Here is a 9,507-nt window from a genome sequence, read left to right as displayed (position 1 = left end):
AAGTGAAAGATCAGTGGGTGATCTCTGAGGCAAGGTTTTCCCTGCACACATACACTATACACACAACTTGTGGCTCTAAACTTCATCACATAAGCGTAAATCAAACAATAAGACACAGCTTAAAACACACTGAGCAAACAGAAGTTACTTTTGCCCTGTTGTGAAGCAAAACAAACAAACAAAAAAGTACATTTAATTAGAAGCAATTGTGTGTGAAATGTTTTACAGCCACTCAGCACTGCCACAGCCTCTACAGCGAGTGTGGGTGAGCTCTGACAGGGCTGTGCTGCCACCCTCTGTCCTCAGCCCTCCAAGTTTCAGCACTTCATATTGGGGCGAAATTAACTTCTCCTCAGCCTGGGAATCTGGGAAGGTTAAATGCTACATGGTACAAGCAGCTGATGAGCTGTCAGAGCATGAGGGACCTTGTTTCACTTCCCAAACATATTAAGGTCTGCTGAGCATCCTATGCTATCCATTACACTGTGATTACAGGACCATTTGGAAGCCTGTGGTAAAAAGTCTTAGCTCAGAGGAAGAGCCTTGATGAAGCAGCTTGTGAGTACCTGCAGCTGCACTCAGCATGTCAAAAAAGGAGCAAAACCCAGAACTGACCCCATACTCATAAGGAGCAAACTAATTCTGCTCTGGTGATATCCTTTAGGTCCTTAAAGTCACCATGTCTGCTTTATTAGTCCACATTTACTCTGTGATAGACTTTAGACACAAATAAGCTTAGGCATTGTTATGTCCCTATGTTTCCTGGATTTCAGGGTGTGTTTATTCAGTATGACTCATGTTTGAAACTGGAGAAAGGCACCTTCCCTTGTATGTCCCAAAATGTCCCAAAGGTCCACTGCTTTGCAAGGGTTGTCACTGCAAAGAGAGCCTCAGGATTTTCCCTGCCACACTGACAGGCACTGACTGACCCTGGGTATTTTCCATGAAATTGAGAAATAAGCTATTTTGTCCACAGGATCCTCTCCCAGACTGGACTTTTTGAAGGATTTCAACTGCACATTTCTGGCTTTGTGAGGGAGGGTGGAGCTCTTAATATAGATAGAGATTAGAAAAACAACAGACACCCTAAACCATAAAGGAATGGAGCAGTATCTTAATCAAGAGGATTGGCAAAGCAACTTCCACCTTCCTGCCTAGAGAATGCCTGGCCCCTCAACTCAATGACAAAGAACTCTTCTAGTTCCACATTTAAGCAGGTTTCATCAAGAAATCAAGACCTTGACAAGAAAGAGCAGATTAATAAACTCTGAATGGTAACCACAAATACTATATACACACCTTTCAAATACACATATAACAGCAAGAAAAGGAGCCCTGTAGCTGGTGACATGGGAGACCTGAGCAGAAATAAACAGCCTGAGAGCATCCTCAGGCTGTTAAACTCACTTTTCTATAAGAACTGTCAATACCTCTTTTGAGGGATTCTGTCTGCTCTGAAAGGCGTGCATAAAGCAGATCATTAAGCTGAAAAAAAGGATAAATGCCAATAAAACTTTCCCTTTTATGTTCTTTTTCCACAGGAAAGGGAAAATACAGACTGTAACCTACAACAACAAGCTGGAGTCCAAAGAAAGCTGACTGGTTCTCAAAAGGTTGTCAAGCATTAACAATGTTCTACCATAAAGCAGCAAGCTTATATGGAGACATTTTTACATGGTGTTAGCAGTGTCCCAATGCTTTGTAAAGCCTAATTTAAAGCACCCTTGAAACACCTAGGCAGAGCTTTGCAAGCTACAGGAAAGAGAGGAGGAAAGACCTTCAGGGTGGGACAAAGTCATTGCAGGGTATGTAGTTATTTCTAGATGGCTTTGCCCTGTTTGCCCTTCAGTGTTTTGCTGTTTCTGCTCATTTTTAGATTGTCTCCCCCACAGCATTATTATGCTTTGCAATGTTTGGAAGTCATAAGTGCCCTTTTGCACTCATTAGGGCTCTCAGCAGAAAGTGGCTGTGAGTGTAAAAATAAGTCATGGTGTCAAAGTGTCTGGCAAGAGAAGAAAGCAGAAATTGTGGAAGGAATTCAAGGAAGACACAAGGGAGTGTGTCAGCCTCTCCTTCCTGGGCAGGGGAGAGTTCATAAAAGGGCCAGGGGTCACTACCCTGTTGCTGAAGCCATTAGCAGGCTGCTGAGCTCAGTTTGGGTGGAAGGGAAGGACAGAAAATCAGGCATTGCCTTTCACAGCTACAGCTCCCAGTCATGCCAAGCAGAATGACAACACCACTGTCATCTTACAGTTAGGGAGGTCACTTCTGTGGCTGCTTGTGACTTTCACACAAGCTGCAAGGGCCCTACCAAGCCGGGTGTGCGCACACATACACGCACCCACATGCACAGGTAAAGGTGAGATCTAAAGACATTCTAGCTGTGCATGGACTTGTGAGGCTAAAAGCAGGTTGTAAAAACTGTAATAGGTGTGACTCCACTTGGAGACCTTAAAATCACAACTTTAGAAAGCCCCAGGAGATATGAGTAATGCATGTGTTCACTTGCATCCTCACTAGTGCATAAAATTTTCTGCAGACGGGAATCAACATTTTCACTTGCACCAATGACAGCCTCTCTCCTAGAGGAAACAAAACAGCCTTGCATGAAAATAGCCTGTATTCACTAACTCTAGGAAAAAAAGCAAACATTGCTTTTCTCCTCCTCTTGCTCAACAGCAACTTCAAAATAGCTCCTAGAAGACAGAACTTTCCTGGCCCTCTGACACAGAACAGCTCCTTCAGTTTTTCTCCTCACAAATATATTGGTTTTTCATATCAAAACACCAGCATGAAGTCAGTGTCTCAACTTTTTACTCCTTCCCCTCTGGCTCTCAATATAAACCTGAGGCTCCACTGGCTACTATCTCAATACCATTTCTCTATCATACTTATTGTCTAATTCTTTCCAGTTCAGCTTTCATCCTTCTCAGCACCAAAATCCCACCTGAAATTCCAGATGGCATCTTCCTTAGTGAGGTTTGTATTGCTCTGGTTTAACTTAATTAACCTTGTCTCAATTTGTTTGTTCAACTACATCCTTATTCCTAAATGTGAGCAGACTTGGTCATGACAGTTGAGCACACCCTGTGGGTCAAAAATCTGTTCTCAACTTTCTATCTTCCATGAACATATTGAAAAAAGGAAACAAAAATTCACACTTCCATGTAAAATTATTTGTACTTTGAGCTTCTACAACATCTGTAACAATGAGGTCTCCATCCTCATTGAATATTGTGTGAAAGCCTACTGCCTCCTCTGCTCTAAAGCTGCTGTCTGAGTTTTATAGTGTGTCTCTTGCTCCTGATGAGGGGGACAAAAAGGCACATGAGTAGCAGCTCACTACAGGAGGTATGTGTGCAACCCACAGATGCTGAAATGAAAAGGATGTTGCTCATTCCTACCAACTTTGGCATGAAGGCTCTTTCATCACTGTTATTTAAAGGGCCAGCTAAGCACCCCAATTGCTCAAATAAAGTAAGGTGAGTGTCACCCTCCTTCCCAATCTGCCATCCTATAGTTTGCCATTGTTAGGAGGCAATCTGTCAGTGGTTGTAGCTTCTAAAGCTGGACCTAAATTTTCTTCCAGCAGTCAGAGTTAGCTGGCAGGAAAAGTGACAGGCTGACAGCCTCCTGTTAGCACCAAGGCACTGTCTAATGCTCCTGCTATCAGAGGTAATTTTATAGAGAAGTCTAGAGATAATTTTTCAATTTGCTCTGTAGTAAATCAATTGCAGCTCAGTAATCAAGACAATGGCTGTAAAATGCAATGTGTGCAGTGTGTAAGTGAAGGGAAGGTTTCACACCCAAATCTGAATCAGAGCAGAGTAACAGCATTTTCCCTGCAGCCTATGGAAACCCCAGTAGTGCCTCTGAGTGTGAGTGGGTAGAAGCAAATTACTGCTGCTGATACTCTTAAAGATTCTTCTTGTTTCTGGTGAATCTCCCAGTGAAATTGGTGCAGACAGGCTTCAGTGACAGAGTGAGATATGGAAAGGCACAGCTGAGATTGGACCTTTCTAATAGAAAAACTTAGGAAAATTTAGGGCAGTTCTAAATCAGGGAACAATTCATAGACATCACAGTTGCTTTTCTCTTAAAAATCTTTGATTCAAACACAGCATCATAAAGGTAGTTATGTTGTTGCAATTGTTGTGTGAATAGTTTGGAACAAGATTCTGTCTGGATTTTGGAAGGAGAAAAACTAGGGGAAATAGTTTATAATATCAGGAAAAGAAATAAAATCTAGATACCTGATACTGTGACCTTTAAGTGTAACAAAAACTTTGTACAAAGTCTTCTGTGATAGAGAGGAATTTAAGTTATAAGCAAAGTCTTTCCTGATTTCAAGAAATCAGGTTTTCTCTAAGACTGTCAAACTTCTAAGAGATTGTTTGTGACTCCCCAAAGTTTGGCTTACAAAAATGTTTCAGTTTCACACAAAACAAGAGGGAAGGTTCTATACACTGCACTTAGAGATAGAGTCCCTTTGTATGCCATCATTTTCAATTCATTATTCATTTATATTTCTAAGTTTACATTCAAAAGGTTTACAACCAAAAATTTTGAGGATGTCATAGCAAACTTCTCTTTCCTTTACTCTGAATTACAGGAGTAGGCTGGAAAATTACATGTCTTTCTAAAGTAGAAAGATGAAAAAAGAGTAAAAAGGAATATTAACCAATTTCTATACTAATGCCATGGTGCAGATAACTGAAAAGGGTTATGCTAGTAAATATAACTTCTCCTAGAGGCAAAGGCCATACCTTATAGAAAAGAAAAAAAGGAGGAAAAAAGCCCACCAGTTTTTCTCACACTTCACATACTTCCATTCCTCAGGGTTGAATAAAGCAGTGCTTCACTAAAAAGGGAAAAAACTTCCAACAGGCTATACTATGTATATGTATTGAAAAGGTTTTACCTAGAGGAACTTTAAAACATTCTAGAAAATGGCCAGCAGCAGAAACAAGCTAGTTTGTTTCCTGCCTAGAAGCTGGCATCAGTATATCTTGTATAGGACCCTATAACAGATGGTTTTGTCTGAAACAACTTATAGCCTACTAGGGGAAGACAGAAAGGTAACAATAGTACAGAAATCCCAACAGAGAAAAAAAAAAGGAAAATATTTAATTTGCCTGCAGTAACTCAGGAATGAATTTTTGAGGAATGAATTTTTCACTTGGCTACAGCCAAGTGAAAAATTCTCTGACTAGTCCTTTACCCCAAGCCTTCTTTCTAGCCACTAAAGGAGGTTAAATATCTAAAGAGGGCTCAATTTTTTTTTCTGCTGCTGAAATGAAGCCAAAGAACTTTCTGTGATTTCTTGTGGAATAGTGTAGAAATTAGCAAACCAGGATAGATGAAGGTAATACTGTGGCTTATTTTGCCTATGATCATTTGCAAGGAAAAAAAAAATAAAATTAGGTGTTTCACAGCTTTGGACAGATACCCCATTTTTAGAGGCAATAATTTAAATTCATTGTCAGAATAAGCATACTTGCACTTTATTCTACTAATTTACCTGTCTGGGAGAACTGCTTTTGCACAGCAAGCACTCCCTACTTTGTTGTTGAATACTTCATAGTTCTGGCACTGCAGGCTGCTAAATTCAGTTCATGAACACACAAGATCCAAGATCCAGATAGTTTGGAGACTCTTCTAGTTTTATTAGTACATTGATTTGTAGAACAGTTTTTTAAAATCAGATCTCTATTCTAAGAGGAAAATTAAGAACACTCAATCTGCACTTGCCTATTGGATTGCTGGAGCTCTCTTAGTACTGGACATTCACTTCAGGTACATAAACCTGAAAAAACAAAAAAAAAGAAAAGCTGTGCATTATTTAATTTTTTGATGGGTTTCTTAAACCTTTGCAAACAAACGTGTGGCCATATATCCCTCTGTTTTTGTAAGTCCCATGGCCAAATATATGTCTCTGGCAAGTGGTCTATGGCAAAAGGTTTCAGCAGATTAAGGAAAGCATTTCAAGGCCTGCAAATGTTGTTTCATGCATCTCTCAAGACCTCTGTTTTCTCACAGTCATCACCTACTCCATGAGAAGTGCCACTTCAGGGACTTGTGTGATGGAATAGACATGGCAGACTCAAGCTGGAAATAATAAGTAGCACCTAAAATGCCCTCAACCATTAAGACTTGGGTCTTAGTGACTGAGAGACCGGGTGGGACTGCAATTTAACCGGGGTAGGAGACATTGCCATGGTTTAACCACAGCCAGCAGCAATTCAGCCCCTCACAGCTGCTCACTCCTGGTAGGTAGGAGACAGAGTGGGCAGAGTAAAAGTGAGGAAACTCATGGGTTGAGATGAAGGCAGTGTAATTGTTAAAGCAAAAGCCTCACACACAATCAAAGCCAGACAAGGAATTCACTCACCACTCCCCATGGGCCGGCAGGAGTTCAGCTATGCTCAGGAAAGGAAAGCTGCATCACACTAATGCGATTTGGGAAGACAAATGTCATCACTCAGAACAACCCCTCATCCTCTTTCTTTCCCCAGCTTTATCTGCTGAATATGATGCCCTATGGTAGGGAAAAATCCCTTAAATTTGTCAGGGCCAGATGTCCTGGCTGTGTCCCCTCCCAGCTCCTTGTGCACCTCCAACCTGTTTGCTGCCAGGGCAGTGTGAGAGGCAGAAAAGGCCTTGACACTGCTCAGCAGAAACTAAAACATCCCTGAATTATCAACATTGCTTCCAGCACAAATCCAAAACACAGCACCATGCCAGCTACCACGGAGAAAATTAACTGTATCAGGCTGAAACCCAGAACAGACATCATGAGTCAGTGTGGGCTTTCCAGTATTGCAGTATTTTCTCTCCAAGCCAGTCATGTTTCCTCACATTTCATATGAAAAACCTGAGATCAGAGCTTCTCTCTTCAGTGGAGATACAAACCTTAGTCTTGTACACCACAAGGAATGCCTTCCTGTTCCTTCAGTATAATTCTCTCATTTTCTAATTTAAATGCACTGAGTCATATATCTGTTTCTATTGGCCAGCATTTCTGACATGTCTGACAAGGCAAAAATACCCCAAAACATGGAGGTTAAAAAAAAAAAAAAAAAAAAAGGGGAAGGGAAGAAAGAGGGTCACTATTTCTACAAATCCATAAATCCTGAAGACAGAGCAATCATCTTGTGTGAGAATATCACAGTATTCAGAAATTCCTCTGTCAGATTTTCTATACCACTAAGTAAAGGCTTGACCATGGCCAAATTCACAGCAAAGAATTCCGTTTCCTTTTGCCATGCTCTGAGAGAGACAAGCCAGTCTTCTTTCCAAGAGAGTATGCAACTGAGAGTTAGATGAGGAATTGTCTTAGTTAGGTACCTATTTATTTGTGGCATTTCCAGATACCTTGCTTCTCCTACTGGTGCTCAACAATCCCTTTCTTAAGCACCATGCATCACCTGAAAGGCCTAGGAACATAGGTCCAAGTTGAATATTCCCTTCTTTTTTTATTTTGCCAGAAGGTCAACAATGCAACAGGCATGATGGACATGTGGATTATTTCAGCCAGTCTTATTAGCATACCAAAAACGAATTTACCAAGAGCTATTTTTTTATTATTCCTGGAGAAAAATTGAAACCAGGTGAGTTAGAAAACTAAGCTGGAACACCAAACACAGAAGATCCCGTTAAAAATTAATCCTTGTGAGGCAGAGTGACTGACCTGTGCAGTGCCCCTGCAGCAGTTCTAGACTTTTAGGTAGGTTACATTTCACCCTGGAGGAGTTATTAACCTTTTATTGGACCACGTGTCAAGTTCTAACAGAAAAATGAAAATAAAATGTTTTCCTCTCCAGCAGGTCAGAAAGTATCACTGCTTCTTCATTCTATATTTTAAACAGAACTTCAAGCTGTTCTGCATTTAAAACAGCAGTTCAGATTATTTCCCATTTTGCCTGATTAAGGAAAGAACCTCTATAACAAGGATTTTCAGGTACTTCTGCAACTTCCATGCAGTAAAACAATAGTCTCGACACTGAAACCCAAATGATCTCTGCCAAGATCCCTTTCAGGCAATAAGTTGGACTTTAGGAGCATTAATAGCCTCTCTAGTTTCTTCAGAATTTCCACAGTTCACTGAAGATTATCTCTTTCACTGACAGAACAGCAGGAGCAAGCTGATGATTAAAACTGAAAGATTCTGTTTCAATGCAAAAGAAAAGAAAACAAACAGTGTCTCAGAAAATAGCTATGTTCTATTCAAAGAGATCTCATAACAGAAAGACTGGTAAGAAACACAAAAATTCTAAGAAATGTTTTCATCTTACTTTTTGTTTTTTTAAGGGGGAGGAATTCAAGATTAAAGTCACTCAGCACTGCCCTCCTCACACCCAGAAGAGGGCAAGAGAACAAAGCAAAGCACAACCCTGAATAAGTTGGACAAGTTCCTAGTTCCTATAAAACCTCCTTCAGCAGGTTTCAAAGTTAGAGTGATTATTTAGAAGACAGGATGGATGAAAAATCACAGCAACACAGCTTTGTACATGGAATGCTCAGGGAGGGTACACAGATGGAACATGCAGGAAAACCCTCTCCCTTGGTACCCATAGGATTCTGAGTATGAGAACTGTTTACCTGGGACTGTTTCATGCCTGGAAAGGCAGTAGCCATTGATCATCATTTCTCAATAGATAAGACAGAAAACTCCAGCCAGTGCCACACCAGAAGTGGGATTTGCCACGACCAGTGGCACTCACAGTATGCTGCTGGCTTGTACAAATAACTCCTGTGTCTTTCTGTAGGCCTCCTGTATCCAGCTTTCTGTCCTACACTGAATAACAGAACACTGAACTTTTAAACTGATCAATATAATCATGGCCTACAAAACCAGTAATTTCTGCCTCATCCTTCATTTTACCCCTCAAGAAAATTTGTCAGAGTTAGATGCACAATATGAATAAATTATAAACCCTTGTTTCACACAAATGCCCTAATCACCAGTCTAGGAGGATGTCTGTAAGTAAAGACTCAGTCCATTATTCCTGGTCAAGTCACTCAGCGTGAAATAAGTGGAAATCAAGATTAAATGAGCTAGAAGAAGAGCATAAAAGACTGCAACTCTACATTGACTGTAAGCTACAGTTCCAGACTACTGGGGGAAAGGATTAATTCTCTTCCCCTTCTCCACTAATTGTTTAATTTCAATATAGAAATCCTCAAAACAAAGACCAGAGCTTAGAGCATCACCTTGCAAGTGAGTGACCTCATCCCTACACATACTAGACAAGTGCTCAGTTTATTATTTCAATCAGATTCAGCTTGTCTCCTGTTTTCTAGAAGAGATTATGGCTACTCCTACACAGAAAGGTAAATAATGCCAGAGCCTTTTCTCTATGATATCAGCTGTTTCAGACCAGCCACATCTACAGCAAAAAACTGTAAACCTATACACTTATAGTTCAACCTTTTTATATTATAGCCCTTTAGTCACAGACTGTTGAACAAACCTCAGACTAAGTGGATTGAGCCACAATTAGACTT

This window comes from Zonotrichia leucophrys, chromosome 3, assembly GCF_028769735.1.
Source record: "Zonotrichia leucophrys gambelii isolate GWCS_2022_RI chromosome 3, RI_Zleu_2.0, whole genome shotgun sequence".
NCBI lineage: Eukaryota > Metazoa > Chordata > Aves > Passeriformes > Passerellidae > Zonotrichia > Zonotrichia leucophrys.
The sequence above is the reverse complement of the archived record's forward strand: the minus strand, read 5'-3'. Positions refer to the sequence as shown.